At 43.6% G+C, this 21,646-nt stretch overlaps 1 protein-coding gene across 1 annotated transcript in view; it reads left to right on the top strand.

Moving 5' to 3' along the window:
* The window catches only part of CEP104 (centrosomal protein 104), an 846,942-nt gene that overhangs the window by 416,164 nt on the left and 409,132 nt on the right, over positions 1 to 21,646 (top strand). The gene's annotated exons all lie outside the window — the stretch shown is intronic.

Below are 21,646 nucleotides of genomic sequence, written 5' to 3'. Positions count from 1 at the left end.
AGATTGAGCAAGTGGGCTGGAAGACTACCTTTTTAGAGGTGGTTAAACAAGCTGTGGGATCACCTTTTTAGAATGCACACATTGTATTTGTGCCTGAAAGGGTGATTCAAAGCTTTCCTCTTCTCCCAAAAATGATCTTACCCGGATTCATAACCTTCGAATATTTCCTAAACACATTTTTTTGAAAGATCCAAATCCAAATTTAAGAATATCGTTCAGGTGTCTACCGTGAATTTAAAGAACAGAAAGTCTGATGGCTCCTAAGTAGCTTTTTACCAGGGAAGCCATCACACTTTCTTTATCTGCTCTCTTGTAACAGGATGTGTAGCTCTGCCTTTGTTCTCCCTATCATCAACTTTAGTGTTATACCTTTTCAATAAATGTACTTGTTTTTTGTTTTCTATTTTTATTTTCCATTTTATAAAAAAGATTTTTCTATTTTGGAGTTGGCTTCCACCCTTCAGGTAAGTCATTGAGGCCTACCCGTTTATTACTAATGCCTTGTATTTATCTATTGATATTTCTAAAGCGCAAACCTATCTTAGAAACAGCCAACTCTTCTGAATGCAGAGAGAAGATTTGAAATTGTGTACATTGGTACCATCTTACCTCTTCTCAAGATGAATCTTTGTTAAGAAAAAAAATGCAAGTTGCTGATTTCTCTTGGTTCTAAACCTGACCCTCCTGCATACAAAATCGGGGTAGAAATAGAGTTCTCAGCGGTCAAGGAAAACACTAGTTTAGAGTATTTTGAAAAAGGTCATGGCTTTTCTTTTTCTCGCATAGCCCTTTTTTCTTTCTGCTGCTTTTTTTATTTTTATTCTGTAAGATATCCCTCTTAACAGCACCATTCTCCACTCCAAGGGCGGTAAAATAGGTGTGAAATCATGATGTACGCATAATCTTTACATGTGGTTTAAAACTCTGGATGATTTTCACATTTTTGGCTGGTCGTGTGTGGCACAGAAGGAATTTTTTGTTTCTGCCTCAACATGTGTTCCACCTGCCAAAGAAGAATGCATTTATGCCAGCATCTGATTTTCATGCTGCCGTAAATGCATTGAATTCTTAAGAAATGTATCCGCTTTTAGTGTCCGCTATAAACAGTGTCTGGTCTCTTGGCCACATATCCTTTACCGTCTCTGTAAAAGGCCGCCTAGGAAAAACGCTTCTCAGAAAAGACCGCACCACAAAAGGCAGGGCTCGCAGTGGGCTCATAGGAGGGACGTTAACAGTGCCTGGGGGAGTTTGGTGCAAGATGGGGGTGTTCTGAAAGGGGAAGGGGATCAAAAGGAGGGTGTGTGGCAGGGAGGATGGAGGACGAGTAGACGAGTAGACAGGATGACAAGACACATGATGGGAGGCATGGCAGGGGGCACATGACTTAGGGGTTTAGGAGGTGAACCACCTCACCCGTAATGGAGGCAGAAGCCTGCATGTTGGAGGCCACTCCCAAGGTGGCCTATAAAAGGCTGGGTAATGACATAGAACCAATAAAACTGGCGGATGCCATAGAAATCCATGTTATTACCTTGCTACATGCAGGGAGGCGTTAACATTTTTTTTGCGCTATGAAGTGTAAATAATGCTTTCAAACCCGGGCTTGCCTGGATTTGCATGCATTTTATATACTACTTAGTGCAAAACCAAGAAAACTGCTTATAAGGGACTGTCATGAAGCGGAGTAGGATCAGTGCGAGGCAGACACAAATATAATATATATAACTAAACAATTAGATGACTTCTCCTTGGGGTTCAAACAACCAGGCTCTGTGTTTAGTAACTCTCCATCCGAATGCCGTTTTTGGGGTATATTAGCCAAGCACCCTCCATCACTCTCAATCTTGGGGTTTTGAGTAGCGTGGCCAGCTTTACAAAATTGTTTCATAGGACTTTAGACGTGGCAGCTCATCAGAAGTAGTCTGCCATCGGCTGGGATCCTACAATGTCATTCGCCCCCAGGTTAGTGGCTACAGAATACTGACCGCTAATGTCTGAAAGCTGACTTATGCATGTGATAGCATCCTCAATGTCTTCTGACTAGGCTCCCTCAGGGAAATCCTAAATGTCCCTACTCTTTCCAATTGTTAGTGTTATACAGGCATAGGGAATTTGCCTTGAAGACACCTGGTTGTAAATCGGGCATGCTCATGCTCACCTTTTTATTTTCTGTCTTCTTGCTACACTCCTCATAGTTCTCCCCTTCTCTAATACCCCTCTGCTGTCACTCCCTCCCTCTTTCTAGGCCTTGCCTCTATTCTGCACTACTACTTCCCTCCCCCACAACTACTATTCCTCCCTGCCGCACAACTACTGCACTCCCTCTCCAAAGCTACTACTACCTCCCCCACTGTTAGACTGAAACCTTTGCAGTTCCCTCTGGGACCACTGCAAAAGATTTAAGACCACAGATGGTTGGCAGTAAACCCAATTGGTAGCAGTCTGTACCACCCAGATTTACCTGGTAGCTGTGGCTGAGCCGTCGGACTTCTCTCAAGAAGAGTTAGGCAGTATACAGAGTATTCACAATAGGTCAAAAGAACACAGTAGTACAAGCAAACACTGACCAGAGCTTGGTGTAAAAGAGATATAATTATTTATTTAAAAGAAACACATCTAGTTAAACACACTGGCACTAATATCAAGTAGTTCAAAAACACGGTCACTAAAAGATATGCACTCCCTTCAACGATTATTAGACAAGTCTTAAGTAAAGCAACACTTATTTTCAGACAGCGGTGAGCGTTTAACGAAGATGGCACTCTAATCAATCGGTTAAAAAGGGAGAGAAAGGCGGAGCAAAGATAGAAACAGATCCCAACATTTTCGGAAGAACACAGTAGGAGAAAAGGGCAGGTTAAAACCGTAAAGTCAAAGTTAACAAGGCCGGACCCACTTTAAGAGGCTCTGTTCGAAATGTGTCCAAGGTCACACGGTTAAAAGTGCCCAAAAGTCTTGCAATAGTTCAGAAGGAGTTGGATCAACAGAAAGGGACCAGTTAGATGGTCAAGTCGGCCAGTCCAGAAGGTTAAGGGATTATTGTTACCTTGTAGCAATATTTAGAAAGGGAGGCCTGGCGGACAGGGTACCTTAAAATGGTGAGAACGCTCCAGCGGGGGCAGTTGTTCCTGGCAGTGGGTGCAAGTCGCTGCTTCATCCAGGGGAAGAGAGGATCTCGTCTGGGAGGAAAGCAGGAGTCTTTTGCACTGCCGGGGAAGAAACCAGCCGCTGAGTTCTCAATTAAAAGGAGCGGTCCTTTTATTCGTGGTCCCGTGGTAAGTGGCTATCCGGTTGCCGGGGTGCTTGGCACGGGCAATTCGACCACAAGACGTCCTGGGATGCGAGAAAAGAAGGTAAACTGGTTGTGCCCACCAGTCAGGGGAAGAAGACTCTCCAGCAGGGAGATCTCCTCTGTCGTTGGGAAGTGGTGAGTCGGTTCAGAAGGGCTCCACTGGTGGTGTCGTCGTAGCAGGTCGGCTCAGCTTCTCCCTCGTTGGATTTTCAGGTCCTGTGGCGACTTCTGAAGTTCCAGTCCCAAAAGCCCTGCTTTTATGCAGCACACCCCCATTCACTCGGCATAGCTGTCAATCAAACATGCTAAGTGGTGAGCCGGCCGACTCACCACTTGGGTCAATCACACAAGAGTTCGACTTGAGTTACCAAGGTAACTCAGTCCAGGGTGCCTAAACCCCCTCCCACACCCCCTGTGGTACCCAGACAGAGTGGCATACTTTTGGAGGCTTCTGTGGAGAAGCCCGCCAAAAAGTGGAACAAAGGGCTCGACCTTTGGTTTGGAGTTACAGAGGCGAACACAAACGCCATTTTAAAACCGAGTTCTGGCAGAAAACAACAACTGGTGAATTAATATTAAATAAATAAACCGGCGATATGTTGGAGGCTATGTTAAAAAGTATTAGCCTCGAACTATGGGAAAATCCCTTAGAGATATATTTGTGGTTGAATATAAAAAGTAGTATCCACTGCCACCAGCCAAAACTCGACGAGGGGGGACGGGACAGTGCCCCCTCGAATAACAGACCCAGGGGCAATCGAATTGCCCCTACCAGTACGTCCACAATATGATGGTTTGTACTGGTTCTGTTAGTAATTTGGGTCTAGTAAAGCCAATGGTGACTTTACATGCCCTGGGAGACAGTAGTCAGTCCCAGGCTATGTAGTCTATGGTGGGGGGTCACTATGACACCCCTGTGTTACTGCACGGAGGGTGCTGTGTAACACACATAAAAAAAACATATGAGACCCTATGGAGTAAAAGACCCCATAGCCCATGAAACACATCAACATTCAAAGGAACACCATAAATCATGTCCAAGAGTGGGAGGAAAAGAGTCTCACTCTTGGCAGGAGAAAAAAAACAAACTCCAGAAATCCAGCAAAGCTGCTGGGAGACTCACTAGGTTAGGAAATTCAGCCTAAACAGAGAATTCTCCCTAACACCCACAACTAATACTTCCTACTCCACTACTACTCAAAACATCCCCCTTTCACCCAACACCATTTCACTTCACTCCTTACACTTTCTAGTCTCTACTCAATTGCCAAACACACATACCCTCACACAGCAGTACCACTTCCACTCAACCAATACTTTCTTTTCCAAAGGTTGCCTCTGCACTCCACCACTCCTTTCTCCCTCCTGCTGGTCTGTTGGTCTTCCACCGCAATCTCCTCTGACCTCACCCGAAAAAAAACCACACTTTCTGCTTCCATAGCGCACCCCTTCTGTGAACTGTCTCTCTTTCCTTGGCCAATCTGGCTCCGTCTTCAAATATTACAAAAAGCAGGCTAGGAATCACCACCCACTTTGTCTCTGAGCCTTCGCTGCAGAATAAAAGCGATGGTGTCCTGGGAAGGGCAATGTTAGAGTTTGTGTTCCAGGTGATAGTTTCCCAGGTAAAGTTCATGGGGGAGTGAGGATTTTGTTCCCCCTTCATTCCCTGGTGGTCTAGGGAAATTGACAGCCTCTGCGTCTGTTCTCTGGCGTTTCCTAGCAGCACTGCTCAGCTCCTCAACCTGCTGTATAGGACTGCAGCTCTTTGCTGCAGCTCGCTCTCTCTCCACTGCTCGTAAGGACTGGCCATGCTGGTGTGCCTGGGTGTTGCAGCTTCGTCTCTGTTCCTGGGTTAGTTCTCTGATTGAACGGGATTGCTGATGCTGTTTGGTGCTGGTGTTTCCACGGTGTTGGCGACTGGCTCAGGAGTCCCTTGTAAAGGTCTCTGTTGAGTTGCTGGTTCTGGTGCTTTTTCTCTAGAAAAAAGAGAAAGACTGTCTTGTACTGGAGGCATGGTTTGAGTTGGTTGTGGACTGCAACAAGACATGCTTTCACAAGGCGGGGGTAAGGGGTGCAGGGATTGGGACCCTCTCAAATACCACCATTCCCCTCAGGGATAGGACTGGCAATGGATTACTCCCTAGTAGGCCTCCCAGTCCCAGATTAGTGGGTTTCTCACTCCCTCTTGTCACATTGCCATGAGAAAGCTGGGAGGCAAGTAACTTTGTGGTGTGAAATACATGAATGGTCTCTATAATTATATAATTCTATATGGACCAACTCTATGGTTGGGTAAACCACGAGCGGGATATTTTTTCAATAGCAAATATAACATAAGCTAGTAACTGAATATGCCATAGGTCTAAGTTTAGCACATTCCCCAATTCCACCTTTCCTATGCCTTTTTTCAACTTCGGTAGTCCATTTCTCGAAAAGCCTCTGATATCCCAGTTTTCCTTCACTCCATTAGCCGTGAGCCATTTCCCTTCCTTTTGAAGATCCCCAATCCACCTGACTCCTCTCAAAAACCATTCTGGCCAAATTAGAGTTCTCCCATTGTCCTTAATCCCTGCATTAGACCAGATTGAAGCCTCTGGGACCTTTAGCGCATCAACACCCATGAGACCAAGACGTTTTTTCCAGGAGCTTTGCAAAAAATCAGTGGTGGGATTCACCTTACACCCAGGTCTTGCTGTTGTTGATAGAATTGTCCTAGGCATCAATGGCCCTGCAAGACTTGCCTCTGCAATCGCCCAATCATCTGGATTATCATCGAGGAATGGGGCACGAAATTGAGCCATAAACGCCAGATAAGCGTTAAAATTTGGAACTCTGAGACCACCCTTTTCCAGAGGCAATTGCAACATCCAAAGCCTAAGTCTTGGAGGTTTGTTATCCCAGATAATATTCTGCACGAGCCTATCCATTTCTTTCCAGTAATGTGGGCCAATTTTCAGTGGCAACATACCAAGCACATAGTTAATCTTCAGTAGAGGTAATTTTTAAGGCAATGATTTTCCCCTGTAGCGATAGGTTTAGTATCAGCCATCTCTCCAGGTCTAGTCTGAAATCCCTGCAAAGCTCCTTTAGATTTTCTTGTACTATGTCCTCAATCTTTGGTGTTAACTATATGCCTAACTACCACAACCTTTCAGCACACCACTTAAAGCCCAAAGAAGTAATCAATGATTTTTTACACGTTACTGTCAAAGGCATCACTTCCGATTTCACCCAGTTAATTTTAGATCCAAACGTCCCATTGAAATTAGATAAATGGGCAATGAGTGCTCCAAATCTTTCAAGAACAAGAGCAGGTCGTCTGCATAGAACCAGATCTTCTGTTCCGCACCCCAACAACTCACCCCGCTTAACCTACGTTCATATCTGAGTGTGATGGCCAAAGGTTCAACAGCAATTATGAACTAAAGTGGGGACAGTGGGCAACCCTGCCTGGTACCTCTCTTTAGTGAGAAAATATCCGATCTTAATCCATTAGTATTTATATCTGCAGTCGGATTAGTATACAGTAAAGTAATCCAAGATATATAACTCTCACCCAAACCCATTTTGCACAGCACAGAATAAAGATAGTTCCAATTAACGCAGTCAAAAGCCGTTTTGGCATCCAAAGACAAAACCGCAATGTCATCACTTGAGTCCATGGCTTGTGAAATTGTTTGTGGATTAATCTGCATATATTACTCGAAGTACGTCTGTTCTGTATAAATCTGGATTGGTTATCATGGATTAACTTTGGATTGGTTATCATGGATTAACTTTGGAAGCCAATTTTCCAACTGCATGGCCTAAACCTTGGACAGAACTTTGTTGTCCGTGTTTATTAAACTAATTGTGCGGTAACTCGATGGCTGATTCTCAACCTTCCCTTTTTTCAGAAACACCGAAATCATAGTGTGACTAGTCGAGTGAGAAAAAAGGCCATCTCTTTGTGATGAATCAAACAGATCTTTCATTAAATTAAGGGCAGCATTCAGTAAAATCTTATAGAATTCAACTGGAAGGTCGTCGGGCCCAGGCAACTTCCCTGTATTCAACTTATTAATAGTTTTCTCAAATCTTCGATCGTCAATTCTTCCTCAAGAGATTTCTGTTCAATTTCCGAAATCTTCGGGATCTCTAGATTTCCCCAAAAATGTTCTCCCATTCCAGATATCTTAGGTTTATTGTGATATAAATTCATGTAATAGTTCTTAAATATGTCATTAATCTCTTTGAGATTGAACGTGGTTAAACCATTAGGGCCTGTAATTGAAGTTGTAGACCTGTCAGAATTCATTTTCCTCAATCGGTGCGCCAACCACCGATCGCATTTTTCCCCCTTTTCATAATAGGAACACTTTAGCTCGTACAAACTCCGCTCAGCCCTTTCTGTCAGCAGAGTTTTCATTTGCATCTTCAGTTTCTGCAACTCTTTAACTTTTTCGGTTCTTCAATCAGTTCTTGTGAAAGACCCCAGATTCGTAGATATAGATCTTGTCTTTCCTTCTCAAGCCTTTTCTTTTTGCTGCTGGACAGACTGAGTAGAACCCCTCGCCGCCCCCGCCTCTCATAGTACACTTGAAAGCTTCCCATACTGTCTTCGCATTTAGCTCCCCAGAATGATTTTCTTCCACAAAGTGTTCTGCCTCAGAGACAATCTTCTCCAGAATCTTCTCATCACTCAGAATTGATGTATTCATCTTCCGTGTAAACGACCTGCAGAGCTTGAAATCTAGCTTCAGATACATAGCCACAGGAGCATAATCTGTTAAAAGTATTTTTCCAATTTTGCTTGTACGATAATTTTCTGCCATTTTGCCAGCAGTTAGCAACATATCTAGTCTAGAAAAGATATCATGAGCGCCCAAGTAGAAACTGTATTCCCTCACGTATGGATACTCTAATCTCCAGTTATCCTTAAATTTATGTTCCTTAATGAGAGCCTGAAGCGCCAAATAGTGATTATCATTTTTCCTATGCAATCTACACTTGCTTTTATCCATTATGGGGTCAATGACTGCATTAAAGTCTCCACCCAATAGAACGTTCAGTGCGTTTAGATCTTGGATCATCTGAGTCACCTGCCTGAAGAATGATCCATCATCTACTGATGGTGCATAAATGTTAAAAAAGTTCATAATTTACCCCTTGAATGTTCACAGACAATGCGATTATCCTACCCTCCTTATCCGAGGATTCTTTTAGTACTTGTACAGGTGCATTTTTGCGTATTAAAATCACAACGCCTCTAGATCTAGAGTTGAACGAAGAGCCATAAACCTTCCCAACCCAATCCAGATTGGCAAGTTCATCCTGCAACAAATGAGTCTCCTGCAGAAAACAAATGTCGGTTTTTATGTCATCTAAATAGTTTAAAAAATGTTTTACTCAATTATTGATCCCATTCACGTTCCAGGTCGCAATACACATTTCATCAACAAATGTATCCATCATCACCCCGTTCATCCTTTCACATTCCTTGAAATGCACTAGTCTCTATACAAAACAAATAGTAAAGAACCCAAACACCCACCCTCTTGAGAAAATACTAGACACCAACACAAACTTCAACTTATAATACGAACTAAACATTTAAAAAAGGTCCTATACTCCAGGCACCTCTTCTAATTTCTAATGAACTCTATCAAAATTGAAAATTACTTCGAATCTTTAAACATCCTCAGGGACGTCATTTAGGGATCGTCGGAGGTCGCGGTCTCCCTTGTGACCTCTGTGGTCTCCCTTGCGACCTCCAAAAAAAAAAAAAAAACCTAAAATAACTTTTTTTGTGTGTAATGCAAGCTCCTGGTCTGTGGCCAGCACCATGTGGCTCTTTACTTCTGGAGTGGCTGGCTTTCTTGTTCAGGCCCCTTACAAAAAAGAAGAAAAATAAGAACAGGAGTGCCGCAAGTCTCACTTTCAGCACTGACCCTAAATAAGAAAGAATAGTATTACCAAATAATGTGTCTTTCTGGAATTCTATACAATAATTGCTAGACTCATTAAAGGTTTATTTCAGGCACACTTCAGGGGGTGAGTCACTGATTTAGTCCGTTCTTAAATGTCTCAACTCAGCCTTTCATCCTTCTGCGGTCGATAAATGAGTACCAACACAGGTTGGGTGATATTGGGTGTATATTTTTTCTATATAATGCGCCTAAGCGTTAGTGCTTTATAATAACACATCATTATCATTTGGTCATGGACGTCTGCTTGCATTCACAGTAATTTGGTAATATGGGCCTATACACACTGATCTTAACGATACATATGGCGATCCATTCTTGGATGAAATGTACATCACATTATAGTGATATCGTAACCATATTTTTGGTAGTGTACAATGCTATGTGATGCCACTTCCTGTTTTGTCAACGGGTGAAAGGTCGTGTTCCATCGCGTCCCGCGATATCACTTTGAGTGGGGGTAAATGACATCACTTCCTGTGATGTAATCAGGAGCCAAGGGTCGTGTGATGTCACTTCTGCTACCGCTGGCATTTTGGTGAAATGATGTCCCTGAACATCCTCCCTATTCACTCCTAGCTGGTGACTAAGTTTATCTATTCCTACCACAATATCTAAAATGTCAAATGGAGAATTATTAAAAATGGACCATACACAGCATTGTCTTTCTAGCAAAAGATAACACGTTATAAATGTGAAATTCATTAAACCCCTACAAATATCAAGAAAATTCAGCATGGCAGGTGATAAAGGGCCAGACCTCTGTTAGATTCCGAAAATCTGCATTCAGTCACAGGCAATTAATACTGGAAACTGTATATAGATGTACACTTAGCAATCCCTACAACCTAAGGCCCCTAGCAATCCTCCAAAATATGTTATAACATTCCGGGCAACATCATACCCAACATAGAATCAGGTGCTTCACTAGAAGCACATATGATCTGATCAGTTTGTTGAAATACTTCAAAACTAGGAATGACATTCATAAATCTTGCTTATAAGGAAGTCATTAATAGCAAAAACAATACATTTCCTTCATGCGAGTCTTAGTAAGATCAACGATCAGCTCCAACAGTGCAGACATTCCGTAGTAAGTGATGTAACTGACCACGAAATGGCATACTATGCTGGCGCCAGACCGACTCACACTTCTATAGGGCCTAAAGGTTATGAGTGAGGAGGACTAACGGAAATTAACTTTATTTGGACCGCCAGAGAAGGGTTGTAAGCAGGAAAGAAAATATAACCCATATGTATTGCATCAGAGCCACCAAAATCTTGTGTGATACCCATTAATTTCCGTAAATATATTTTCAGATCATAATAATGTTAGTACGGCCACAGAAGCATATGGAAGTACAGTGGATTACCGTCTACATATACCCAGTGAAACAGTATGTGGAACCAGTAAATGGGTTTATAGAAACATGGACACAACTTCCTGATCCCAAACAAGGAGAAGCGTACATCCAGACTGAGCAAGTACCGTGCATATTCTTGAGTCAATGTGAATGCTGCATCCGAAGCCAAATATATGCGCAACAGGATAAAGGTAAAATACAGTCTGGTCATCCCACATTACGGAAGCAGTCCATTTTCCAGAATAGAGAGGGCACATTCTACTAGTACGAAAAATAATAAAAAAGCAAAAGGGTGCGGAACATGACGATAAGTACCTCCCATTGAATGACTGAACCAAAATCGATGTGCATTATGTCAATTTGCCAGTTGGTAATGTACAATTGAAATTAAGTCAAGTATCTGCATAGTTTAAAAACTTTCAGAGGGAGATATTAAACATCCCGCTTTCCAAGGATATTAGGCCAGTCGACTGCGATAATTGTCACTGAAGAGAAATCAGCGTGTATCCGAGAGATGGGGGCAGAGTCAGCACAGTGCAGAATCTTGGATAAGAAGAGGCAGTGCTCCAGATAAGATTTGGAAGTGGGAGTATTTTGCTCACTCTTTTTTAAAGTTGGGAGTAAAATTATTTTTAGGGATTACAAATGTAAGTTGAATTCCCAATGAGTGTATTTTATAAGGGAGTAAAAATATGTTTTAAATGGTAAACATACATTTTTTTTTTACTAATTATTTCTTTGCACCTAGTTATTCATGCACATTGAAAGATACATGTTTATGTCTTGCGATCAGGCATTTGATTGTAGTTTTTTGCTGTAGTACTACTTGCACTACCGGTTCAAACATATCTTTGGAGCTGTGTGGGTGAAAGTAGGGGCACAAGTTCTAAGTGTCGGTTTCTGTTTTTTTTGTTGGGAGTATTTTTTAACCCTATTTTATTTTTTAGGGAGTATTTGCCTATTTCCAGGGTATAACAGTTGCCAGTACCACTTATCTGTCGGGCTTAGAAGAGGACTTGTGCAGCATTTCTTCAGATCAGCGTTGGAGCCAAGTATCCTGTGTAGAAGAACATCCGACTGAAGATCCGAAGAAGACTCCCGACGAGGCCCAGCATCCCTTCCTGTGTCTGGCCCTGTTGGACTACCTGATCTGCGAAGGCTCTGTGCGGTGCTTCCACCCCTGGACTGGTGGGACCAATCGGTTTGTTTCAACCCATTCTCGAGGATCCAACCATCCTGATCCTTCGCAGTGTCCCAGAACCACCCGGTGGACTGACCAGCTCTCTGGTGAGCTACATCGCTAGAACCCTTGCCGTTCCACTTTCTTCGCCGGCACTTAAATCACTCTAGACAAAATTCCCTTCATACCTCCAACATATACAATGCACACAACATCTCCTGTTTCTGATTTTTTTTCTAATTAAGACTCCTAAACAACATTATTTTAGAAATCACATAATCTCTATGGACTTCAACACCTTTAACCCCTCAAGTACTGAGACGAGGAGGAAGAGGAGGAAGGAGTTGATGCCTATTGAAAGAAACCCAAAACTGAAGATGCAGACTAGTTGTTTGGTTGAATCACGAGTGCGAGGGACATTTAAAAATGGCATCTGCACTCAAAATGCATGCAGAACGGGAGATGAACATGCTGAAGGAAGTCGAGAGAACCGGCAAATTCCTGCAGCAGCTCGCAAACGCAAGAGTCCCCTACTGGCGTGGCCAAAAGGAATGCGAGGAGCAGCAGGCACGTTTGGAGGACCGTTAGAGCAGCAGCACAGCTCCTGGGGATACAGTCATGCCAGGAAACAGCATTCTCCGGTCCAAGCCACTGAGAGAAGCCGGTGCGTGAGCACAGAGCTGAAAGAAATGCTGGAAGAAGGTCCACAGTGTGAAAGAGTCTGTCCCAGAGAAGAAGCTTCATCGCAGAGACACTCCAATTGTCGGGGACGCTGAAAACCAATGGTGAGTCTGCCGAGAGCCATTGGGGACCCTTGGGCATATAGACAGGCATGTAAAAAAGTGAATGAATTAAGAGTATTTGAATACCGACAAGATAAAGTGCAACGGCCAAACTTGATGAAGTCCCCAGGTATGAGATGTAAATGTGGGGAAATTTGGAGCCAGTATTAACTTAAACAAACACCAGGGAGTTGCCATTTGGTGGGTGGGGGGAGATACCTGGCAGAGAACTACACTAGGGGATCTGTAGGAACCCATAAGAGGATTCCTGGCAGTGGAGTATACCGGGAGAGCCACCAAAAATATAAACGGGAGGTCCTGGCAGCCAAATAGATCAGGCACTTGAAACTGAATACAAACTTTTAAATTGTGCAATACCACCTGGCAGGGGAGTACACCAGGGCTTTGAAGAATCCACCAGAGGATTCCTGGCAAGGGAGTATACCAGGAGATCCACTAAAAGTTGTAGAAGGAAAGTTACCCATGTTGCAAAAGACCTGGCAGAGAAGTTTACCGGGAAATCTGGGAAGCACATGGAGGAGGTCTTGGTGGGTAGATGCACCAGGTATTTGAAGTTGAACCACGACTTTTAATATTGTGACAAGATACCTGGCAGTACACCAAGAAATATGAAGAGCTCACAAGAGGATTACTGATAAAGAAGCACATCGGGTAATCCACCAAAGTACAAGAGAAGTTAAAGAAAACCTTGTATCGACTTTGTCATCTGAATAAAACCTTTTTATGAATCCAGTACAAAGAAACTAAGGAAGAGCTGAATGTTATGGAATGTTTTGTCTGCTCAGGAACTTTCTGAAGTTCATTTAGAGAACCGAAGAAACTGTTGTTTGAAAGACACTTTTGCTCTCATCTTTAAATATTTAGGGAAAGGAAAGGACCCTCTGGATCCAAGGGTTTCACTTTGGAAAATACTTTTCTGTTGGATTTATCTATTTACTTTGTTTATGAACACTTTTTGCCAACCATAAGTCAGACATTTCCTTACACCCTTATTTGTTAATTTCTAGTGTGATGGTCAGATCATAAAGTTTTTGGACACAAGGACAGTTTAGAAGTTAGGCGACTTGACACAGACTGTTCTTTAGTTATAGTTTCCTAGGCACGGAAACTCTCCTTAGGATAGGGCTAGAGAGGAGTTTATCCAACCCATTTCTGTTTAATAAAAATGGCTGATAATGAGGAAATTACAACTTTGTGTCAGTTTCTCATTTCTGACCCCTCACCAGCTTGTGGTGTAAGTCGCCTTCCTGCTTAATTTTGACCTCCCAGCTTCAAGCAATCCTGCTATGGAAGGTCTTCTTCAACCGTGACTGTAAGGACACCTGCCTTCGCCTGTGTGCAGTGGGCATTTTATTTCAATGTTATTTTTATTGTTTAAAGTACGGACCTACATCCACAGCAGCAGAGCGTTGTACAGAGTGTGGCTAGCCAGCATTTGGGCTGCCATCTTTTAGCAGTAGCACAGCGCTCTGAGGTCTGTGCGTCGGTATGTGAGTCGATTGGAATTAGTCCATGGTCAGGTGTTGTTGAAAGAGCCATGTTTTGAGGGATTTGCAAAATTGGAGAATTGTGGGGGCATTCAGAGCTGACACAGGGATCGAGTTCATATTCTAGCTGGGCACAGGAGACCCTTAATCTAAGTCTCCAATTCACTAAATCAGTTACTACTCTGTTCATTTAATTTGTTCTCATGGCGTTCTGATTACCTTATGAGTTGTTTTTCGTATGTGTGTTCATTCAATCTGTTCTCATAATGTTCTGATCACCTTACGACTTGGTTTTCGTATGTTATAGTGCATTTATTATGCCCTGAAATGAACATATTGTTGTTTCGTACATTGCACAACTTTGTACTGCATTGATTATTTTCATAACATTTTTTAAACAGTTAGCACATCAGCTAAATAATACAAAGCTGTATAACTACATTTTGAATATCTATCTGTTTTCACAAGTAGCTTTCTGAAGGGATAAAATGCTGAATGTCCCATCTAGATGTGTTTTTCACAAGTTTTCAAACAATGCAGCATTTAAATTACTTTGCAAATATTTAAACACTATAGGGTAGAACTACCTCCCTGTTACAGTGTTACTACTATTACTGTCCTGGGCAGCCCCTTTTTGTCCACACACCGGGATTGAGTTCCACAGGGTAGGTGCATAAGAAGAGAAGGATTATAGCTGATCCTCTCTTTGCGGAAGAGCTGTGATTCAAGACAGCTGGTCGATTTGCTGCACAAGGCGTGTGTGCCACCAGATATGTGGAGCTTAGCTGGCAGATACGCTGGTGTGCTACTCGGGACTGCTTTGTAGATGATACATGCAGTCTTTAACATTATGCTGGTTTAGAGTGGAAGCCATTGTCATTGGTGTAGGATGGGGTTAATTAGTCAAATTTCCATGCACCTGTAATAAGATGTGCTGCAGCATGGTGGACTGCTTTTAGGGAGCCAAGGGAGCAGCTGGGAGCCCCGTCGGGAGAGCATTTCCCCCATTTGATGTGTGAGACCACAAGCGTCTGCACTACGGTCCGGAAGTCCTGCAGCGGGATGATGGGTTTGATTTTTCCAAGGGTAGAGATATTGAGCCAGGCTATTTGGGCTCTCTTGGCTATGTGTTTCTGGAGAGACCGGCTGCTGTCAATGATGACGCCTAAGGATTTTGCTGAGTCTGAGGGTTGTGAATCAACTCCTTCTAGATGCATATCATTGAGCCATTATTGGACAAGTGGTTTTGTAGAGGGCGGACCGATGAGGACAAATTCAGTCTTGGATGGGTTTAGTTTGAGGTAGGTAGTTGACATCCAGGACTGGATGATGGCTAGGTAATCACGGAGATGAATGATGTCCTACGTGCTATTTACTCTTATGTACAGCAGAGAACCATTTGCATATTTGTGGATGGCTATATTGTAAACTTTGAGGAGAGTGTCCAAAGGCTTCTTGTAAAGTTATCGCTGGAACTCACCTCCCACCATCTTGTGAAGAGTCCTGAAGAGGTTTGCATCAGTGCTTCCTGCATTTCTCCATTGCGAAGGGTTGCACTTAGCTTCTCGACCCGACCTGAAGAATCCTTGCACCTGCAGCTCCTGGGAACCTCTCACTGGCCCCAACAGCAGTGAAACCTACCTCCAGCGACCCCCCCAGTTCTATCTAGTGCCCTGGGAAAATCAGAGTCGGGGTGGTAAGTAAACGCAAAGCCCGTCCCATGTTCTCCTTAGAAGAAAACCTAGAATATCCACAGATTTTTGATCACGCATCTGAAGCTGTTGTACCTGAAAGAGATAAACACATTTTTACCTACCAGTAACTTTGTTGCCTATCGTCTCTGGAACATTCACCAATATAAGAATCTACATCAGACACTTTCTGGGGAGAAGCATTGTGACATTTGGGCACTAGGCCCCACTCTTCATAGTGATTGGACTTCTGAAGCTAGCACATATTTCTTGTGACTTGATTCCATCCTACTCTATCACTTAGCTTCTTTTGCTAATGAAGTCCTTGAATGCATTTATAAGAACTGTGGAAGATCAGAAGAAGGAAGCTTCGCTATAAAGAAATGTTTTACCATATAGTTACTTAAAGTTATTTCTCCTCTGTGAAGGGTGCAGTTAGCTAAAACTTGGTTGTAGACCTTCCTGATTGGAAGAAGTTCCCTAGAACAGGGTATTTGACCCATGTTCGTTCTCAGTAGAAGGGCTCCCACACTCCTTAGTAATAAAGTAAAATAAGGCCTACTATTCCCTATGTCTATGGGGTGTTCCCTGCCTATTTTACTAAGGTGCTCGTCAGTCACAATGAATGTCCAAAACAAGTCTGTCCACTGTCCAAATCTAACCTATCTGACTAAGTCTAATTAAGGCCAGAAGAATGACTCCCTTATCCTGGGTGCTGTTTCTTCACATGCTATTCCACGCTTCAACCTCCAGAGATCTGGTGGTCGCAGTTTCCCTGTCCTAGCTTCAAAACTTTGGAACTCACTACCTAATCCTCTCGGAGCCGAACCTACCTTCCCGGCCTTCAAGCGCAAAGTCAAAACCTGGTTGTCTGCCCAAGAACTGCCTGGACTGTGATCCTTAGCACATGAGCCACAATTTTCTGCTAACAGCCCACTGGTACTTCCTTTACTGTAATCTGTATATATACTGTATCTCGTCTATAACGTACACAATTTGCTTAATGTGTATTCTTTACCCTTATACATATTCTCTCCCAATGTAATGACTGTACATAACTCACTGTCTTGTTTCTATGCCTGTAACTAAGTGACACCCCCGGATGCCCTGTGGCCTGGTGCGCTATATAAATAAAATAAATACTAAAATACTAAATACATGGGTTTTCTTGATTATATTGTTCTACTCAATAGTCCATGTGTAAATCGTATCTGCTTATCCTTTGGACTATGTTCTGCAGTTCTTTTTGGGGACAGGCAGCTTCCTTGTTCTCTTTCTTAGAGATTATATTTGTTCTGCTCAAGTTACTTCTCCCTCTCTCGTAGGACTTCAGACCCCCTTGTATATGGGTTTCCTCTCCAGAATTTTGTTTGCTCAACTCCTAAGTATAGTTCACCTCTTCCTGGGGTGCTCTTTCATGTATGATATTTATCTTCCTGACCTCATGGTTCATTACTCCCCAATTGTCTATTTGGTTTCTGTTCTTTCGTATCTTCGCTATATGGGTGGACCTTTCCCTTTTCCTGAGGCAATAGGATTCGAATTCTATTTCTCTCCCACTCTGTCGTTTGTGTGTTTCTCTTTATCTCATTAATATTGTTCTGATTCATCTACTAATTTCCAATTCTTTTCCCATTAGTGTTTGCTCGAGTTTTGTTTAACTTATGCTGAGTCCCTTTTAACTTTCCTGTATTCCCGTTCCCTGTATTGCCTTCTGTTTTCAGGGGTAACGTTGTCGGTACCTGTACGACTTTGGACTTTCTCTCGCAGCTTCTTGGTATATCTGCAGTTCACTTTCCACCACGTCTGTTTCATATGGGTCCCGCTCTCGCCTTGTGGATAAAACTGTTGCCAGGATTCGCTTCAGGGGTTGCTTCCTCCCACTGGTCGGGTCTGCACTGTTGTGCAGGCCGGCTGCCCACCACAATTGCTACAAGGTGACGCCACCACCAAACACTTGGTTCCAACTTAATTGAAATCGATCTAGGAACTTACCCCTGTGACCTCTGACCTCAAACTTGCCATCTTTGGAAGGTCTTTCCTCCTCTAAAAGGGGCTTCAACTGGGCTAGGAGCAACACAGAGTTTACCCCAACACCTCCAGAAGCCCTCTTTCCTTCGCCCCGAGGCTGCCTGCAGAGGTCTGGATACCCAGAAGAAGCATCCAGGATCGACCTAGAGACTGCCCTTGTGACCTCTAAGAAAGTTAATACCATGTTGCTTTGGGTATATAAGCACTGCCCCTTGGGCGTCCATTCGCCCGGGCACCCAGAGCAAAGGGAAGACAGAGCTAAGGGTTGCTATTATATCCTTCTCAATTTCATTCTGTATTCCCTGTTGGCCCCTGTTTGCCACAGATTGCCACACAAATGCCCTGCACACAGCACACAGACAACCTTCAAATCTAACTGCCAACACAACATTCCACTAAAACAACGAATTGCATACACCTGCACCTGTGAGTACCCCAGGCTTCCTAATAACTGTACTGCCTGTACACACTGTGCTACTCGCCTATAAGGCATACACTCCTGCTCCTCCTGCTCCTCCTACTCCACTCTCCCTATGCTTTTTCCATTCAGGCTACAACTTCCTCCTTTCCTATCCCTATTATAAAACTCGAAACTCCCACTACTCCATGTCTCTTCCACCTCCTTCCAACAAACAAAGCCGACAAGCTAACCATAACTTCTCTAATACCTATTCACCTCGCCTCTCTTTCTCCGAGACTCAACTACTATACTCTTCCTTACCTCATCAACTGAACATTGCACTCTTGAATGCTCAGTCTGTATGCAACAAAACTTCATTTATCACTGACTACTTTCACTCCAACTGTCCTCCCCTGGACCTTCGTGCTTTCACTGAAACCTGGATTTCTCAATTTGACACTGCCACTCTGGCGGCCCTAGACGATGCCAAACTATCCTTCATTCACTCTCCTCGGCTGACTGGCAGAGGTGGAGGCGTCTGACACCCACTCTCTTCCCGCCTCAATGCCTCACAAATCTCAAATGCCACGTCCTCTTCTACCTCTTTTGAACTATCCATCTCTACTATTTCTCTGTCTTACTTAGTTCACATCATCTCCATCTATCACCCTCCTGGTCGCACTGCACCATTCTTTGATGATCTTGGGCAACTCCTCGATTCTCTTTCCACTAAACATCACCTCATTCTCTCAGGTGACCTTACCCTTCCCTCACCAACCACTTCTCAGAAATCTTCAGTCTTTTCTTAGTGACCACACACACTCCACTCTATCTATAACCTACCTACCCACACACGGGGTAACTCTTTTGGATCTCTTATTCATCCCCACCTCTCTCTCAGCCACTAATACTACTACATCTGATCACTCAATTGTTTCCACCACCATATCCTTTCCACCCTTTGACCTTTCCTCGCCACTTGCTTCTCCTCTTACTAAAAGGAAATGTAAACCTTCTACCCCCCCACGCTCCTCCTTCTCTCTGACCTACAGTTCTCTCTCCTCCTTCACACCTGATGCCTCTTCCACCAACACTGCCTTCTCTCAATCTCCTCTCACTTCCCACTGCTTATTTTCATCCCTAAATCTCAGCATCCTCCACCATGTGTCACCCCATGCATGCGCTCTTTCCGCACAGACATGCGTCGGCTGCTGCGCTAATAGAGGCATACCCACTCGCATGAGGACCTGCAACTCTACCTCTCTGCCCTCTCTGCCCTGCACTCTCTCAAATCCACTCTTGATGGAGTGAGAAATAAATTCCACCCGACCCTCATTGACTAACTCCAACCATCCTTGCTGGCTACAGTGTACCCTAAATTCACTCCTCCTAAATCTATGGCCATCAACTCCGCTCTCGCAGGTAATGATCTAGCTGAATACTTTAATGCAAATATTTCCAAAATTGGCGACTCTCTCCTGACCTTCCTTAAACTCCCTCCTCCTACATTTTACACTGCACCTACTGTGTGATCTCTACTGATGAAAGCTAACGCCACTTGTGTCCCATCAGACACTCTTGCTCCTCAGCTACTGAAGCCTATTACCACTGTTGTGGCCTCTCACCTAGCTGAACTCTTCAACCTATCCTTCAACTTTGCTTACTTTTCTCTCCGTTTTCAAAACAGCCACGGTCATCCCTCTCCTAAAAAAGCAAGGGACTGACTCAAACCTACCAGCTAAGTTTCGCCCTATTTCCCTCCTTCCGCACAACTCTAAAGTGCTTGAAAGCAATTTCTTAGACATCCACAATCTTCGAGACCCCCTACAAGCAGATTTCTGCTTCTGTCAGTCCCCAAAAACTGCTTTCATTCATCGCATCTGTTAAGCACACCAACCTATCCTCTATCCTAATTCTCCTTGACCTGTCTGCTGCCTTTGACTGTCGATCGCCCTGATCGCCTTAATGCTCTTTCTTCTTGGGATTCATGATCAAGCCCTTGCCTGGATTGAATCCTACCTTTCACCTTGCCATTTCTGTCTCCTGGAGCAACAACACCTCTCAATTAACTCCTCTATCTGTTGGTGTTCTACAAGGCTCTGTCTTGGGTCCACTCCTCTTTATACTCTACACCTCTTTTCTTGGGGCACTAATCTCCTCTTATGGGTTCTCGTACCAACTCTTTGCGGATGAAACCCAAATCATCTTCTCTTTTCCGGAACTCGCCTCTGATCTTTCTATCCAAATTGCCAACTGTCTTTCTACCATACAATATTGGATGGCTTTGGACTCTGATGTTAAACTTTACCAAAACAGAGGTGCTCTTCTTCCCTGCCAAAGCTCTCTAATCTCTTCCTCTTCCTATCCAGTTCCCACCTGACACTCGCCTTTACTCTTCTTCAGCTAGAAATCACATATGACCCTTCTCACACCTTCTCTACTTTCATCTCCAAAACCGGAACAGCAGCTTGCCTCAACCTCCTAAATATTAGGAAAATCAGGCACCTCCTTCAATTCAACACCACTAAGTATCTCTTAACCACTCTTGTGTTCTCTAAACTGGACTACTGTGCCGACATACTCTTTAGTCTTTCCAACTATGCTTTCTGCCCTCTCGACAAGACCATTAACTTCACTACCAGAAGTCTCTTTGAACTCGCTCAATTCACACCTACTTCCTTATACCGTCACCAGGCAGGATGACTGACAATGCAAAACAGGGCCAGATTGAAATGTATTCTCCTGGTTGACAAATCTAGCCACAGTAAGTCACCACAGTATCTATCCTCCTCTCTCCAACTCTACAAGCCTTCTCATAATTTCTGTTCTGCCTCCTTGACTACCCTATGATGCTCCTCACCCTCCCTGGTGCTTCCTCTCACTTCTGCTCCTTCTCTCTTCCACTCCTTCTCTCTTCTTGGTCCACTTGCATGGAATTCTCTTCCCCCCGGACATCCGTGAAACAGTCCGTGAAACAGTCCACACAGATTTGTTCAAAACCGACCTAAAAGCCTCCCTCCCCACCTCTGAGTTACCCTCTTAACCCATCTCTCATCTGCCTGCTAGCTAACATTATTCCCTCGCCTCTAACCTTCCTCTGTCCCTCATTTCCTCTGCCTCCACTCTAGCACTTCACCCATTATGGTCACATCCTGAGCACAGCTGGCCGTACCGCCTACTTGATCTTAAAAATTTCCAAGTTCATTGACCTTAATTTATGTATGTCTACTTATGTATTGTCCCCGGTGACTGTTCCATTTACTACCCTCCACAACCTGGTCAGAATGTCACTCTAATTCACCCCATTGTAAGAAGCTCACTTTTTCCCGCCAAATCAGTTTTCTTATCTATTGTACATTATCTTGTGATCAAAAGAGAATTGTTCCTCCTCTATATAAATAAATAAATTTGCATTAAATCCGCTCTCGCATG

The sequence above is a fragment of the Ambystoma mexicanum genome, chromosome 8 (genome assembly GCF_040938575.1).
Source record: "Ambystoma mexicanum isolate Mex_15411 chromosome 8, UKY_AmexF1_1, whole genome shotgun sequence".
Taxonomy (NCBI): domain Eukaryota; kingdom Metazoa; phylum Chordata; class Amphibia; order Caudata; family Ambystomatidae; genus Ambystoma; species Ambystoma mexicanum.
The sequence above is the reverse complement of the archived record's forward strand: the minus strand, read 5'-3'. Positions and strand labels throughout refer to the sequence as shown.